The sequence below is a fragment of the Podarcis melisellensis genome (genome assembly GCF_964234715.1).
Source record: "Podarcis melisellensis genome assembly, chromosome: 16".
In the NCBI taxonomy this organism is placed as follows: Eukaryota; Metazoa; Chordata; class Lepidosauria; order Squamata; family Lacertidae; genus Podarcis; species Podarcis melisellensis.
In genome coordinates this window covers 12,594,107-12,612,143 of record NC_138533.1, presented here as the reverse complement: position 1 = coordinate 12,612,143, position 18,037 = coordinate 12,594,107, and the positions used below count along the sequence as shown (strand labels likewise).

The 18,037-nt window shown below is 44.4% G+C and overlaps 2 protein-coding genes across 4 annotated transcripts in view; one reads left to right on the top strand and one right to left on the bottom strand.

Annotated features, from left to right (window-relative positions):
- MACROD1 (mono-ADP ribosylhydrolase 1) overlaps positions 1–18,037 on the bottom strand; it is a 320,217-nt gene that overhangs the window by 103,170 nt on the left and 199,010 nt on the right. The gene's annotated exons all lie outside the window — the stretch shown is intronic.
- The window catches only part of FLRT1 (fibronectin leucine rich transmembrane protein 1), a 163,456-nt gene continuing 152,918 nt past the window's right edge, over positions 7,500–18,037 (top strand). For both annotated transcript variants that reach the window (XM_081891503.1, XM_081891502.1), the window contains exon 1: positions 7,500–7,805. The gene's annotated coding sequence lies outside the window, so the exon portion shown is untranslated. The remainder of the gene's footprint in view (positions 7,806–18,037) is intronic.

Here is an 18,037-nt window from a genome sequence, read left to right as displayed (position 1 = left end):
AAAGCATCAATTATTTGGCGATCAGCCTTCTTTATGGTCCAGTTCTCACTTCCATACATCACTACTGGGAAAACCACAGCTTTAACTATACGGACCTTTGTCGGCAAGGTGATGTCTGCATTTTAAGATGCTGTCTAGGTTTCTCATCACTTTTCTCCCAAGGAGCAGGCGTCTTTTAATTGCTGTCACCATCTGCAGTGATCATGGAGCCCAAGAAAGTAAAAGCTCTCACTGCCTCCATTTCTTCCCCTTCTATTTGCCAGGAACTGATGGGACCAGTGGCCATGATCTTAGTTTTTTTGATGTTGACCTTAGGCCCTTCCAACTCTGATTCTATGAGGTCATCACACAGGTAAGCATGACTGGCTATAATTTTTGTTTAATGACACCCAGTGACATTGTTATACCCAGACAAAGCAGGGAGATGCCATCCTTCTATCGACAGGACACTTGACTGGGTGGGATACCTTGTGTGACCAATTTAAGAAGCTGGGTGTGGGGGTTTTCAGAGGAAGCTGTCACTGAACATGAGAGCTTTCCAGAAACTTGGAAGAATTACAGTAGAGCTGTCATTGTTCGTGGTACACATGCTTACTTGTTGTGTTCTTCCAGAGTCTCAGATTAAATCGATTTTGCAGCGTATTGTGGCTGTTCAAGCTGTACCACCGAAAAGCCCAAACAAGCCCTTAGTAGCGTAACCAAGACTGCTACAAATTAAGACATATGTACGTTTTGAACTGACTGTCATGGATGCTCAATGAGAAATGCCTTTCCAACACTTTCTCCAATGCTTGGCGAATTTTAAGAACAATAAGACAATCTTATTGTGCATTTTTAGTATGTCTATATCTGTGTTCCTTTAAAAAACAACTACGTAGCCTAAAAGAATTCCACCACCCTTTAGAAACACCCTTGTAAAACGAGGTTTTCTTTAGGAATAAAATTGCCTCCACCATAAACTACATCTACTCTGGTCTAGCCAGTTTCATGACACCATTGGTTATGGCAGGAATTTTCAGACTGTACCCTAGAGTGTCTAAGATTCCTTCAGAAGTTCAACAGAAGCTCCAAATAGAAGATCAGTCATGGTGTTCAACTGACACTGAAAGACAGGTTGCCTACCACTAATAGAAGTGCCTCTCTGGGTGGGGCGGAGCCAGCTTCTTTTTTGCTTACTGGGAGGGACAAGGCAGCAGGATGGTCAGTGCGGTGCAAATTCACCGGCGGAACCAATGCAGCGTCCCCACCACTGCACTCATCCCTCTCTCTGTCCTGCTACTCAGCCAGGAAGCTAGTGTAGTGGCTAGCACAGTGGACCAATACCAAAGCTGAACCTGGAAAATGAAGCTGCAGGGCATGTTGGGTATGTCCTAGAGCACGTCCACAGTTCACATATAACAGGAATTGGGGAATGTCTAAACGCTGTCCTCTGAGCCTCCCTAGCTGCTGCCAACTTTGGGTGATACCCAGTTCCTGGTGAGAGAAGGGTATGCTTGGCATGCTTCTCTTAGGCAGAGATATGTGAATATTCATTTACTATATTTCTAAACATTTAAATCTTGTTCCTATCCATCTACATGAATTTCCACTTTGTATTTTTTTTTATAAAAAAACCGGAACATTCATATTGTTATTTTGCTGCTGATTTATCGGCTTTATTTTGTTTCATTGGCTTATTTAATTGGAAATGTTGATATTAAGTATTGATTTCTGTGATAAGCAATTTTTGAATTATTGATTGCTATACCTTCAAATTCAGGCCGATTTGATTTGTTCGTGGTTTTTGCATTATTGATAGGGGATTGAGATTTGGATATTATGCAGATAGGGTAATATCTGTTAGTGTATTCTACTGCTTTGCCATTGTTGTGATTTGTTTTGAGCTCAAATTTCTTACTGGGAGCATGGCCTACGGATATCTAATCTAATGACCTTTCTTATACATAAAGGCTGACGTAGCATAATGGCTAACAGAGTAATCTTAAGCCATATCTCCACCATCCATTTAAAGCAGCATCATGCTACTTTAAAAGATCATGGCTTCCCCTGCAAAGACTCCTGGGAACTGTAATCAATCAATCAATCAATCAATCAATCCCTTTATTACGGTCAATGACCAGTATTCCAGGAACTATAGTCTGTTAAGGATGCCAAGAGTTGTTAGGAGACTCTTAATCCCTCAACAGAGCTACAATTCTCTGAGTGGTGTATCAATACATCCCTTCCCAGGGAACTCTGGGAACTGTAGTTGAACAATCTCCCCCAGGAGGTTGTGGACTCTCCTTCCTTGGAGGTTTTTAAGTAGAGGTTGGATGGCCATATTTCATGACTGTTTTAGCTAAGATTCCTGCATTGCAGGGGGCTGGACTAGATGACCCTTGTAATTCTACAATTACATGATTCGGTGTAGCTCTGTGAGGGGAATAGGGTTCTCCTAACAACTCTGGGCACCCCAAAGAAGCAAGCAACTGAAGCAGAAACATTTGCTGTGAAGTAGGACAGTTGCAACCATCTCCCACCACCTTTGCCCATGTGAAACCACCAACAGGTGAATTGTACTCGTACTAGGCAAGCTGGTCGAGATGCACAGCTTCTGCACCAGCAGAATGGCTATGGGATCCTAGACATCAGGAGTGGGGAACTTCAGATCATTCTCTTGGGCCATGGCCCTCGCCCTCCTTGTTTTCACCCTCCTTGAATGTTTTTGCCTAGCTAGAATATGTCCTCAAACCCTCATAATGCCGTTTGCTTTCCTGGATGGAAGACAGAGAGCGTTGTGTTGAGAAAACAGCCCACTGTACAAAAGTAACATTTACATGTGTTGTTCCACCTTATTCTCCCTATAGCCCTGCCCACCATCGGCCCGTGCCCGCCTCCCCCAAGGAGGCTGCCCAGAAGGGGATGCACTTGTCGGACTGAAAAATGTTCTCCGCTCTTGATATAAGAAACAATCTTTTACTTGTCTGTGGCCAGCTTTTCTCACGTCAAGGAAATAACCTCAAACCAACAGGTGCAATCTGGGATCGAGGAAGAAGGGGTCCCAGGATGTGAAGGCTCTGAGGATCCGCCCTCCCTCTCCGTCTCCTGCAAGCAGGATTCCTCAAGTGCTGGCATCTCTCGTGTGAGGGATTAAGCTGTTCTGGGCCAAAGACTTCTCTCTCTCCCTCTCTCTCTCTCTCTCTCTCTCTCTCTCTCTCTCTCTCTCTCTCTCTCTCTCTCCCCCCCCCCCCTCTCTCTCTATGTGTGTGCACAACAGAATGGATTCTGCAGGCAGAAATAGCTGTTTGGTGAAATGCAAAAATTTGGCAGAGAAAATCAGAGACTAATAAGGGCACTTCATTAGTGCCGCAGAACAGGGAAATGACAAGGGATGAATAAATATTTATGACATTTGCCATCGTTCCTCCTGGATTCATTAGGCGAGGCAAAGCAGAAGGGTTTCCTTTTTTGCGCTCGCTCTGTGTGTGTTTGTGTGCAAAGTGCAAGAGACTTGTCACTGCAATGGGATAGAATTCTATTTGTTTAAAATACTGACATACACTGCCTTTTCTGTCCACCCAGACGCCGAAAGCAGCTTAAGATCAATCTAAAACTATCCATTTGAATACACACCTGATGGCAGGTGGCGTGGCTTCAGCAAAACGGCTTCACAGCCCAAAGTAGGATGGGTAGGGACGGGGAAATTTGTCAATTTAAAGTTCTCTAAGTTTCTCATTTTTCAAATCTTACATTCTCCACATTTCAACATTGGCCTGAGGATTTTTTCTTTTAAATTCAGCTGCATTTCCATGCCAAGGTTACCCTAATAGACACATTCTTTTGTATATAGTTTTGCTATTATACCCATCTGGCAAAGCAATTTTCCCTAATATGTTCTTTTGGTATGTTCTTTTGTATGCACATATTAGCCTAGATTACAGTAAGCACACAACTTCCGCAGAGGTTACATTCTGGGGAACACAACCTATAGACAAAATCACGTATAGTCAAAACACATTGGTTCAATGGCAGGTGGGATTGCCAGTGTCTTTTTCCCCCAGACGCCTGCCCCCTTCCTATCCCCCTTAAAAAGATAGTAATAATTGCCAAGCACATAAAGCTGAATGTGCACATTAAATGCATGTAGGTTGCAGTCTTACTGTATGCAGTTTTGTACACACTACTTGGCCAGATAGCTGCATTGCAAAATTCAGAGAAGTATGAATTTCAGAGGATGGTTGTGTTTCAGTTCTTGAATTGCTTTGGAAAGTACAAGTTAGGAAGGTCTGCCATTAAATGTGAATTGAATCCCCCCCCCCATCACTGCTGGGCTCTAACAGATCCACAGATTCCCTGTTCCTGGTTTAGAAAGAATACAGCTGCTGCATTGGGGTCCTTTGGGAGGAAGGGCAGTATATAAATTTTATTATTATTAACAGCAACTACAAGCAGCAGCAGTAGCAGCAGCAGCAAGGGAACCCATGAGAGAAGTTTATAAAATTATGCATAGTACCAAGTGAGAGCATTTTCTGTTCCCTTCTTACAGCAGTATAATAATCCAGAGGTTGTAGCCAATGCTAGTCCTGCTCAGAGTAGACATACTGAAGTTAATAGACACGGCTAATTTAGGTCCATTAATTTCAACAGATCTTCTCTGAGTAAGACTTTGTTGGATACAACCCCAGGCCACCTAACGAAAGCAATGAAGTAGATATTCAAGTCAGAGAAAGATAGGCCTTCTCTCTCTCTCTCTCTCTCTCTCTCTCTCTCTCTCTCTCTCACACACACACACACACACACACATACACACACACACACATGATTGATTGTATCTGCTGCCACATGCATTGGCGTTGATGACAACCTCTCTTCAAAGTATTTGGCAGAACGAGGTATTTCCCAGTTCTGCTCCTTGACACCTTTTTAGCTGGAGATGCACGGAGAGCATGTTGTTTTGCCACTTGAGTCACAGACCCTCTTTATGTGTGTGTGGTTCAATGGTGAGTACATCAGTTGATCACCTCTGAACTTTGGCTTTAAACCTCCTAGATCTTGGCCCCAGTTGCTCCATCTCTAAAATGGGAACAATTGGAGGGGAGTACCCTACTTTAAGAAGTATTCCTTTGAAAAGCGTTTGGTACAATATGCTAACAAGTGTACAACCGGGAATTTGTTCTCAATGACTTTAGACAAATTTCTTTTTATATCTGGCATGGAGAAAACTGTGGCCCTTCAGATATTGCTGGACTGCAACTCCCTGACCATTAGCCATACTGGCAGGGGCTGATTGGAGATGGAGTCGGGAGAAGCTACAGGTCCCCCGCCCCCGTTCTGTACCCTCCCAGACAATCTAATATGGAGATATGCTCACATCACACAGTACAGTAACAGGACTAAATTGTATGCCCAACCGGTGATTTGTATGAACTGATTCAATTTAGCTAGTTCACTGAATTGGTTCAATAATCTCTGAACAACACCTGAAAGTAGTTCCCATAATTGTCAGGTGAACCAAATGTGATTTAATTATTTATTGTTATTATTTTTTATTAAAATTGTTTTTAATAAAAAAACAATTCCTCCGAAGATCACAGACCACAGCATAAAAATAGAAACTGAGAACAAAAAATAAGCAAATAAACAAAAACAAACCAATAACACTCCCTCCCACAAATACATTTAAAAGGCCATAGAATGTTAATCAGACAAAGACCTGGTTATAGAAAAATGTTTTTGCCTAGTGCCTAAAGATATGTAATGAAGGCACCAGGCGAACTTCCCAGGGGAGAGCATTCTACAAACTAGGAGCCACCACAGAAAAGGCCCGTTTTCATGTTGCCACCCTCCGGACTTCTCATGGAAGAGGCACATGAAGAAGGGTCTCAGATGATGATTGCAGGGTCCAGGTTGCATCAAACGGGGAAAGACCGTCCTGGAGGTATTGCGGTCCTGAGCTATTTAAGTCTTTGAATTGAGCCTGGAAACTAACTGGCAGTCATTGCAGTCAGGCCAGGATCAGTGTAATATGCTCAAACCATCTTGCTCCGGTGAGCAACCTGGCCACTGAATTCTGCACCAGCTGAAGTTTCCAAACTATATTCAGAGGCAGCCCTACATGTAATGAGCTACATTAAGCTAGCCTAGAGATTACCAGAGCATAAATGACAGACGTTAGGCTATTCCTGTCCAGATAGGAGCACAGCTGGACCACCAACCAAAGCTGATGGAAGGCACTCCCCGCCACTGAGGCCACTTGAGCCTAAAGCGACAGCAAAGGATCCAGAAGTATCTGCAAGCTACATACTTGCTCCTTTAGAGGGAGTGTAACCCCATCAAAAGCAGGCAGCCTCCCATCCATCCGGTCTAGGGAACCACCCACTAAAAGTGCCTCAGTCTTATTTGGATTGAGCTTCAGTTTGTTGGCTCTCATCCAGTTCATTATTGTGGCAAGACAACAGTCCAGCACTTCCACTGCCTCACCTGCAGATGGAAAGGTGTAATTTCATTTTTGGGTAGAACTTGGAACAATTTTCATTCTCATACCTGTGGTTTTTATTCATTAGACTCTTCGAGCTTAAAGATAATAATTGCTGGGGGAAATAAATTTTAAAAATCATATTCCACCATCTGCGTGTTTTGATTTTTCCATAGTTGTTGTTGTTTTAGTTTTCTTAAGTATATTTTGCATTTCGGCATAGCAGCTTGCAACCTTCTGAATTATCGGGGGGGTGGGGATAGCCAGGGATCATTTGGATGAACTGGAATTGAACTGTGAACTGAACATGAACCAAACAAGTTCTTTTTGGATAGGGACAAAGGTAAATTGGAATTTGTTCCTTTTTGGACATCTTAAACTTGAACTAGTTCCTTTTTTTAATAAACTTTCCAGGTTCTGCACCCAATGAAGGTGTGGCTCAATTTATTTAATGCCACGAGACTTTAAAATTGCACCATCTCTTATTTATTCTTATGTCCTTTACATCACTGGGGAATTTTCCCCTCTTCTCTGGTCAGTTTAAATCAGGTACTTCCATGTTTACACCATAAGTGGGTCTAGCCCAGTGGATCTTAAGAAGGAGGCAAAGGTCAAGTTTTGCAGCAGAGAGGGAGGGAGAGAGGGAGGGGGTGGGGAGAGCACTTAGGCCCCCTTCAGACCTGGCCCCATCATTCAAACCCTACTCTCTGTCTCCATAAGCTGCAGCTTCTCCTGCTTGAGAAGCCTTTCCCTGCCACCACACCCCTGACATTTCAGCCACCCAGTTGTCATTTGCAGCTGCTTGCAATGTTATCTGTGTGCAGCATAGTCCAGATTGGAGGATGCAGATCAAAGAAAACTTGCAAGGATGCTAAAGGCATCACGGCTCCCTATTCCTCAGCCTGGACCAAATTACCAGTGGCGGCAGCAGCAGCAGCAGCGGTAACGCTTAGTACAAACCAACAGCGCTCTTGATCTCATCTGGCGTGTGTGTGTCACAGCATCCTCCCTTTCCGGAGCGTGTGGCACACAGGCACACACACACACACACATACACACAGGGATCTCGACATCTCACTGCCTTCTGCTCCTTACAGGAACAATACCCCTGGCCTAATCCCTTTCATTTCTATCCCGCTCTCTGTCTCTCTCACGTCCCCACCACCTCTCAATGCTGTATCCCCTGCTCTGCACCCCCACCATGCCATCTCCTATTCCCTTCACCATCGGTTATTTTGCTCCTGCTACTGGAATAAGCGGCTGGCTGTCGTGATAAACTTTGCAAAGGGGAGAGAGAGGGCTTCTCTGCCCATCCCCAACCATACAGCACAAACCCTCCTCCTCCGATCAGGTAAGGCAATGTCGTTTTATCCCTTATATTTCTATATCTACAAATGTTGCATTTTGAAGACTCAAGGATACCTGGCTACCAAAAGAGGCAAGGATTTGCCCGGTAGAACTGATCAGCCAAGGAGAGCTGATGAGATGGAGCTGGGAGATGGAGTGCCTGAATTGGACTGTGTGTCTGTAGATTTATTAAGGAACCCGAAACAAACAAATGCCCAAACAACACAGCAGTTCAAACATAGGAAAAGAGAAAGGGTAATTTACTGGGATATTTGATCCTGTCTTCCCATTAGGCATTTTGATCCTGTCTTCCCATTAGGCATTTTGCTACTTTCTTTCTGTTTATTTTTAATGAAATTGCTGGTGGGTTTGGCAAATATGTAGTGGATTTTAAAAAAAAGCCATCAGAATTTCTAAGGGAGACGAAAAGGATAATCTTTCTTCTCTATCCCCCCTTTTCTTTTTTAAACAATGGAACATAAATGATGGCGATGATGCCCAGTGGCACTTTTAAAGTGTTTGCTGCTGCTGCTGTTTTTCTGATGTTTGTGATTTGGACATTTGATATGGGGAGGGGGAAATTACAGTTCAGCAACACAGTGCGAAGCACTGACGGTCATTTGCAAGTGTGGAATGTTGATGCTTTTGAGGCTGTGTTAACAACACCTGAATGGAAGCAGGGGGTTGTTGATTAGCCATGAGAAATAATATTTTTCTTCTTCTGTGTTCGTCTTTTGCACGCGTGTTTTGGGTTGCATTTTTGTCTGGTGGGTTTCTCATGCATAGCCGAGCCGCACATCCCAGTACACAAATAGAGACATTCGAAGGTATTTTCCACGGACAAGGCATGGGAACGGCACTCCTAACACTTTGCCATCTTTCCCCCAAAATGGCAAAATATTTGATTTCTCACCAGGAGTGGCAAAGAGGGCTGACTGGCAGCTCTGGAGAGTGGCGCAGGAGAACAGTTTGGCAATATAGATACATCTTACCATATATATGACATGTCTTGCATCTCCCTTTCTCCCCACCCCACAAAACTGGCATCGAAAGGAAACCAGCTGTTTCAGTAGGCTGGCAAATGTCACATATAAAAACCAAATTTTAAAATGATAGTAATTTGTGGTTCTTTATTTAAATTGCGCTGAAATCCAAATTGTAGCAAAGCAAATGGAAACCGACATTCTGGGTCTGGGTCCCAGCTGTTGACAACGGAGTGATCTCTTCTGCACTCTTCTTCTCCAAGGTTTTAAAACAAGCCTTCAGCAAGATTTGTTTTCTGATTTACTGATGATTTGTGCAGCCCAAATAGAGAGCATTCCCCCACCCACCCGAAAAAAACAAATATGTGGATTTGATTTGTAAACTCTTCATTTTCCCAGATCTGAGTTGGCATTATGATCTACAGTTTATACCGAGGTGTAGATCTATTTTCGGAGTCTACTAGTTAGAAAGGAGGGGTACCCTACATGTTTCCCCCCCTCCTCCCCTTGCAACTTTGAAAGATTTTGAGATTTATTTCATTTTAAAAAATGGCGACATGGTGAATGTGAAAGTTGGGAGGCTTTAATGGATGTTTGCAAAGAGCTTAGGTGGCAGGTGATGGAGAAGGGCAAAAGGGAGATTATTATATTAGTAAAGCTTTTGATCTCATATTGTCAAGCCATCCCATCTTTCTCCCCCACCCCTTCTTTTTCCATGAGGCAGAGCATTGATTTTAAGTAAACAAAGCACGATATATCAGAAGAGCTAAGAACAGCCTCTGTCCTAGACTAAGACGGCTTGGTGGGGAAAGTTGCATCATGCCCAGACCCGAGGCACCACTTATTACAGTATGTTTGAGTGCTTCCCTAAAGGATATAAGATTGTAAACTTCCAAACTTTGGGCTTATTCGGGATTAAGTTTCTCCCAATATCTTAATTAAGCTTTGCACAGGCTCCCCCTCCCCCTCTCTGTGCTCCCTTGAACCTGGGCTTTTCCAGTGGATGACAATTGGAGAGAGGAAAAGGAGCAGACGTTTGCCCCCCCCCCCCGGTCAATTTGCTTTCATGGATTTTGTGGCTGCTTTTCAGTTTGATTTTACTAAGTGCATTAATGTTTGGGTTTGTTTATTCCTCAGCCTATGCAGCTTTTAAGAGTCTTACGCACTTTTCAAAGTTAGGCTTGTAGCTTTACTTACGACCCCATTTTTCAATCTTTTATTCTGCGCCTGTTTCACACCCACCCACCCCTTAAAGTTTGCCTTTGTGTTTTCAGTTGGACAGCATCTAATCTCTACTACGTGTTTTGCTTATCTGGGAATGGGAAGAGAAAGGGTGGGGGGGTTGGGGGGGTTCCACATGGGTGTGTACGTGCTAGAACTAACACTGCAATCTTTAGTTGAATGCAATAGTAGTAGTAGTAGTAGTAGTAGTAGTAGTAGTAGTAGTGGCGGCTGTTTCATGCCCTGCAGTGTGTGATGTTCCGGGGAAGGTCCCCTGGCCTTGCAGAGGGTTTAAACGTGGAGAAGAGAAACAAGTGAGAAACAAGCGTGTGATTGACCAGGAAGTCACCCTGTGTGGACCTCTTGGAGGTGGATGGGTCGTGCAAACGTGCTACTAGTCTCAAAAGAGGGCTTGCATAGGAGAATGTCAAAGTTTGCAGAACTTTAACCTTTAATGGCTATTCTCAATAGGTGTGCCATTTACTTATTACCCTGGCATGGTGTGTGTGTGTGTGTGCAATTCCAAACCAGGGACATTTTCCCCCAAAGAGGGTACCCATTTTACATGGCATGGTGTGTGTGTGTGTGTGCAATTCCAAACCGGGGACATTTTCCCCCAAAGAGGGTACCCATTTTACAAAGCTATAGTCTATCTATTTATCGTATATCCAAGAAGGGAGTGTTCTTTTTATTTAATATAGTAAGAGCCATGTCCCTGCAAACATGGTCCTGATCATCTAATGGAAGAGATGTCAGGCCCAGAAAAAGCCTCTGAGCTTCTTGTAAGTTTTCTCCCAGACTGGGTGTGTGCATCATTTTGGGGGGGGGGGGACTTGTGCAAACAGTCCCCCCAAATGCTCATTCCGAAGCATTTAACAAGGGGTTGTAGCTGATGTTACAACCACACAAACACACACAGATTTATTTTTCTTTCTTTCGGCAATAATTTTTATTCACACAGCATTAATTTTCACAGTTCTTGGCAAATCAGCTCTTTAGCCCCCTGTGCCTAGAAGTAGTCTTGCAAGTGTTCAGAAATAAACACAGCAACCACAGAGTAAAAAATCAGAGGTGAAGAAATCCCCATGCGTGTGTGTGTGTGTTTGCGGAGGTGGGGGGGGGGGGCGTCTTATTCTGCTCTGGGGTGTTTCATCATCTGTCATCATCAAGCAGCACACCTCGAGGGAACTTCCAAGAAACAGGGAGAAAAGTGCAACCACATAAGGATATGAAGGTGTGTTGTGTAAAAGCCGGGAGGGGGGTGCTGGTTTGAGCAGATGGTTGCTCAGATGCAGCCCCCAGAGCTTGGGACTCAATTCTGCAACACCAGGTAGCAATTAGGGCTGTTGATTGATTAAAGAGGTTTGTGTTCTATTAATTGATTAACAGTGCAATCCTATACATGTCTGCTTGGAAGTAAGTCCACTGAGTTCAGGTGGGCTTGCTCCCAGGTAAGTGGGTATAGGGTTACATCCTAAAGAGCAGATTTATCATGTATTTATTTTCTAACTTAATTAATCAGTTAGATTTAAGTATGTTACTGAATCTGCTAAACCCTGAGTGCCTTGGAGGGCGGCGGTTTGATGGTGTCCAAGAGGATATAAACAAAAGCAGGCACTCATATGTAGAAGCCCATCTGCAATGTTCCTTTTTCTTTTGCTCTCTACAACAATTACCAAAATCGTCGCAGAAACACTAACCAACCAATTAAAATTGGCCCTTTATCAATGACTCTATGAAGGTCTCCCAAGACAGTCAGATGGCAATAAGACTAAAGCTTTAACTGATTTTGACTACCAATTAATGTTTTATCAAATTTTGAATATTCACAGAATGTTTTGAACATGCACAGATTATCATTGCCTCCTTCTAAGGAATAACAGTCAGACCCACAGACATTCTGGATACGGAGAGGCATAACTTTATAGACAGATATGATTTTGAACCTGGGGCTTCATTTCTAACAAATAAAACTTAGGCCAGAAAGGTGGAAACCATCCATCAAGTTGTCTACAACAGGTGGTAATGATTTAACAAATTAGCACCTGTGATAAGTAAATAAAAGACTGGGAAGCATTTTTGTGTGGATTTTGGGCGGGTGGGAATAAAGCCATGCTATATGACCCCCCCTCCTCTTCCACCTTGATCTGTATCCCCAGAAAACACAGTAGATGGTGGGTGGATGAAGTATTTCAATGGCAAATGTTCCAGTTGCGAGTACAGGCATACCTCACTTTATTGCCCTTGGCAAACATTGCTCCTTACGAGGATGAGGGTGCAGCTGTGGGCAGCCTGGCCACTTCCAGAAGAAGGAAGCTCCCCACTGCCCCTCTTCTGGCCATGGGAGTGGAGCTGGCATGGGATGGAAGTGGGATTTTACCCTCCCAGTCCTGGAGGCAGGAGGTCTGGCTTAATGGACTGCAGTCAAACCTTGGCTCCCGTATGCCTCCATTTTGGAACGTTTTGGCTCCCGAATGCTGAAAACCCGGAAGTAAATGCTCCGGTTTTTCGGAAGCTGAACATCCGGCACGGCTTTTGCTTGAGTGCAGGAAGCTCCTGCAACCAATTGGAAGGCGCACCTTGGTTGTCGAACATTTCAGAAGCCGAATGGACTACCGGAATGGATTACGTTTGACAACCGAGGTTTTATTGTATAGCATAGTGTAAACATATATTTTATATACACTGCGGGGGGGGGTGTGTGACTCAGTTTATTGAGGTGGTCTGAACTGACCAAGTTATGCCTGTACAATTACTGTGTTGTTCATAAAGAAAGATGGACAGCATCAAAATGGGTCCAAACATATCTCTCCTTACTTTCTGCATTGGTAGGGCAAGGTAGCCATCTTCCTGGTTGCACAGGGATCTTATCGTTACTTTTGCTGTGGCATGAGAATGGGCATCAACTAGGGGCATGGGGGGGAATCTGGTTCAGTTTGCATTTAAAGGGAAATCTATCCAATTCATTCTTGCTGAAACCATGCAAACCAAAAAACGCAGCCATCTGTTGAAATTCACAAGTCTCTTAATTTCGCAATGCAGTTTTCCAACAAAATAGTGGGTTAAAAAATGCACACATTAGGGCAAAATATGCATGAAACGCCTAGGTTAGTAAAAATAACATACAAAAATGCATTATACTAGGGGAAATTGCTTACAAAAATATGTACTCTGAGTGAATTTTGCAGCAAAATGCTGGTGAATTTTCATCAGCGACTTTAAAAATAAGAGAATTTGCAAGTTGATACAGGAACGTGGATACCCGACTTTAAAATGAGAAATGTGGAAAAATCAAAACTGGCAGGTTTACACATACCTACCTGGGAAGCCTCCCTATTGCACAGGTACTATGCTATGATTTGAGAGCAGGTATCAACTACCTGTGCTGTTTCCTCCCAGCACTGTTCCTTCAGTCTCCAGAAATGGGGCTGTTGTGCCTATTTGACTATGCGACAGAAATGGGGAACGAGCAACATGGCCTTTTCCCATCACAGTTTGCAAAGGCGGTGATGGGCAACACCCTGTTAGAGGAGGACCCCGAAGACTGGAACCAAATAGCTAAACTGTGCACCTTTGGCTTCCTTATTTATGAACGTGTGTGTAGAATAAAAGACTACAGGCTGGGTTTGAGTCTGCCAAAGCACATCTGAGATGTTGTGAGCATATTTGGGTGAGATGGCAGAGACAGAATTGCTACTGAAGAAGACGCCCTGATTGGCGCAGACAGTGTGTCTTTCGAAGAGGCTCACTGTAACTGCCAACCAGCTGATCCCGCCTGCATCTAGTTCCAGTGCTACCTTTCTCCATCCTGAGCCAGGGGTGGTCTTTGCCTTTGCAGGGCTTGGTACAGCAGCCTACGGAAGGAGACTTTCTGAAGAGCTACTGGAGGGCGGGAGACTTGAGGCGGGTGCCTGGAGGCTGATGCCAGTGCACCAATCAGCTGGAGACACAGGAGAAGGTCGTCCATGATGGGGATGTCTGAGGCTGCTCAGTTGGCTGAGGGTGGCAAACAGGGCTGGGCAGGATGGGTGGGGCTGTTGAGACTCTGAGACAATCAGCTGCTAAATTCGCTAGCCAGGCGGGGCTTGGACGTTTAGGCTCTAAGTGTGGTTGTTAGGCATGCTGCAGCCATGAAAGTGAAAAATCAAGACAATACAATGATTATTTTCGTCCAGTGTAGGAAGTGAGGTGGCAGAGATGTGAATATAAGGGAAGTGGCCCTGATAATGCACTGTGGGCCAGCAGGCTGCATGGTTTTTTGTGTTTTATTTAAAATCAGGTTTCTAGCCCTCATGGGGGTGGGCATGGTCTGCAGGACTGGAAGCACAGTTTGCTCTAGAAATGACATGGAGACACACACTGTGGTATTTGTTCATCCTATCACTATCTTAGCATTTAAGATGATGGTTCTTTATTTAGGACTGCTGAGCACCTATGGAAGAATAGGTAGCTGATTAATTGTCTGCTTTTAAACCAACTTTTTGATTAATTGATTATTTTAAATGTAATAATTAGCAAACTCTCTCTGTAGTTACTCCTTTTTTGTTTTTTAGATATTAAAATGTAGGACATGATATAGTGACAAGTTAATAATCAGGAGCTACTGCCCCCTGCCCCCCATAAAGTAAGAAAAATATATATCATTTTCTCATTCTTCTTTAACACTAGAATCTGGGTTATCCAATCAGCACAAGATCTAGAATTGGCAAAGGGAAAGTTTTCTTTGCACAAATGCATAACTGAATGATGGAACTCACTGCCACAAGATGTAATGAGGGTTGGTAGCTTCTATAGCTTTAAATGGGAATTGGACAGAGGACAACTTTGGGTAGGGGCTGAAGCCAGTGATGGATTAGTCCAGAACTAAAAGTGGGAAGGACCACCCCATTTCCTTTCTCTCTCCCTGCCACTGAGCCATGGCCCTTCTACAGAAAACCTAAGTAAGCTAGCCACCCCTTGAAGGTGTGGAGTCATAGGAACATAGAAAACTGCCTTATACTGGTCCATCTAGTGCAGTACTGTCTACACTGACAGGCAGCGGCTCTTGTTTTCGATCAGGGTGTCTTTTCCAGCCCTACCTGGAGAGGGCAGAGATTGATCTGGAGATAGCAGAGATTGCCACTCTGCACGGACCTCCTAAGAAGGTCCAGTCTGTTTTTGCATGTCCCACTTAGGGGATATTAAGGAGGGTGCTCTCCCACCCCAAATCCAAGACCCAGTGCTGCCTCACTGCTTACTGTTTGTCTGAACTGCCTGTGCTTTGGGTCACTGAACAGCAAGGCCACCGAGAGGTCAGGCACGCGCATGTGTGTGTGTGTGTGTGCATACGTGCGGAGGTTGGATGTCTGCCCTACAGATCTGCTCTCCTCGCTGCGTCCGTCCCACAGGCTCCCGGCAGAGCGCAAGGCTTCTGACATTGTCATCTCTAATCACCTTCCTGGGCTCTGGGAGATGGACTCTGCCACCCGCGGGTGAAGGGGGCCTGGCAAGCTGTCAGGCCGGTGCCAGGCGGGTCCCTTCCCTGCTTTTGACAGTAAAGCAGCGCATGCCAAGCAGCCAGCACAGAAAGCCAGGAGCCTCTCCCAACAAGATTGGAAGAGCTCTGCTCCTGGGTCAGTGCCTTCTGCTTTGTGGCTGCTGTTTCGGGGAAAGATGTATGTAGGTATGTCGATGACCATGGCACTGTGGCCACGAGGCCACAATGTACCACATGCCGCTCCTTTTGCAAGAGGGGACCTGGGTGTGTTGCTGTTGGCAAACTGGTGCTTTGAATTTCCAAGATGTTTCATATTAATGAGTGCTTGCGCTGGAACATAAACAAAAGGTTTTGCTGGATCAGCCCAAAGACCCACCTCAGTGCTGGCTGCAGTTTTTGAAGGGCCCTGGAGCAATTCTGTGATTCTGTGTCAGGGGTGGAGAACTTTTCTCAGCCGGGAGTCGCTGTTCCCTTTGGTGCAACCTTCATGCCAGTGGCAGGTGGGGCCAGAGGCAAAGTAGGTGGAGCAACAAATGTAAATGTTACCTTTGTAAAGTAGGCTTGTTTCCATACACAAAACACACCTCTCTAGCCTACGTCCAGGTAAGCAAGAAATGTGATCAGAGTTCTATAACACATTCCAGCCAGGCAAAAACTCTCAAGGGGTGGGTGTGTGTGCATGGCAGGGCCAGAACAGGGTGTGTGAAAGAGCTGGTTTGCCAAGGGACAGACAGAGAGGTTTGCATTTGGTCCCTGGAAGTGAGGCTTCCTATCCCTGGATTAGTTTATTGTCTTGTTTTCAACAGTGGTCAGACAGACAACCCCAAACAACAAAGCCAAAATGACTAGACAGCTCTGAATATTATATTATATTATGTTATATTATATTATATTATATTATATTATATTATATTATATTATATTATATTATATTATATTATAATTTAATATAAAATATTTATTTATTTATATTTTATCTAAAGAAATGGAAGGTGAGAGGCTTTTCTGCTATTGCCCCCCAGCAGCCGATACTCAGCTGTGTTTTAAAGCTGGGGCTTGCTTTTCATGATCATGGTTTAGCAACCAGCGACAGACCTCCTCCTCTGCAAATCTGACCAGCTTCTTTTGAAAGCTTTCTGTGGCCTCCATCGTCACTACACAGTATATTTCCAGACAGTGAATTTCATAAAGTTAGTAATGGTATCCTGTGTGTGGAAAAGTACCAGAGAACAAAGGCCCTTTCCTCTTGACTTTCTGGGAGAAAAAGCAACTTTATTAAGAGTATTGTTTGGGGCAGTATGTGCGTTTGTGTGTTATTTTCTTTTGAACAGAGAATGAATTAGCAAGCTTGCTCATCTTCTGGGGTGGGCAACATTGCAGCAGGCATCCGGACCCTTTTAGTGACCCGGCTAGGGGGCGGGAGATTAACACCCCCCCTCTGCGCCAATCTCAGCCATGTCAGCCCCGCCCGGCCAATCTACGCCAGTGGGAAGCGTGGCCGCAGGTAATTTAATTCGCGGCACAGCTGAGGGCTTCCTTCTTGCCTCCACGCCTGGTTTCACCCAATGCCTAAGCCAAACTGCTCACATCTGTAAGCAATAAAGTTGTGGCCTGTTTAGCCCATAATCCAAAACACTCGTGTTGGTGTGTTTATTAATCAATGGGGAACTACAGGGCATGGGGCCTTGGCACACAAGTAGAGGAACAAAGGGGCCAGGAAAAAGCCCACTTACCCTAGTGTCCTGTTCCCAACCTGGGACAGCCAGACATCTCTGAGGAAAAAATTGCCCGGTACATCTCCCACCTCTCTAGGATACTCACTAGGAGATGTTTGGGCCTTGAGCAAGTCAGTGTGAGAGAATCACTGATGGTTGTAGTGGTTGGTGGGCTGGACTAAGACCTGGGAGAGCAGGGTTCAAATCCCCGCTCAGCTACGAAGCACACTGGGCCAATCACTGCCTCTTGGCCTAACCAATTTCACAGGGTTGTTGGAAGGATAAGTTTGGGAAGGGGAGAACAGTGTATGCCTCCTTGAGCTTCATAGAAGAAAGGCAAGTTACAAATGCAAACATCAAATCGAAATAAAGCCAATTTCTTCTCTCCCTCGGCCTATTTCCTTGTGTCTCAACCACAGACAAAATTAATAGATTGACAAGTATCTCTATCAATATTTCTGTTAAGAGCCATTTGTCTAGTCATTTTGGTTTGGTTGTTTTTAAAGTGAAACAAAACACTTTCCTTTCCTTTTATTTACAATTGTCCGTACTTCTGCGTGCCTAGGGAGTCCCCAAAGCATGTTGAAACTGCTGCCTTAATAAATACTTTTTGTTTGTTTGTAGCACTCAGTTTTGCTTCTGAACTAGCCACTTGAACTATCTATTAAAAGGAACATGTGGAATCTGCAATACGATGCTGCTGTGCTTGCTCATCTCCTAGCAGGATCAGTCCTGTCCTGGGTTCTAGTCAGCCAGCCAGTTATGCCAGTCCTCCAGAAGCCTGTACCAGCTGCCCTCCCAGTTTTTCTTTAAAGATTGGTAGTCAACATTCCATGGCTAC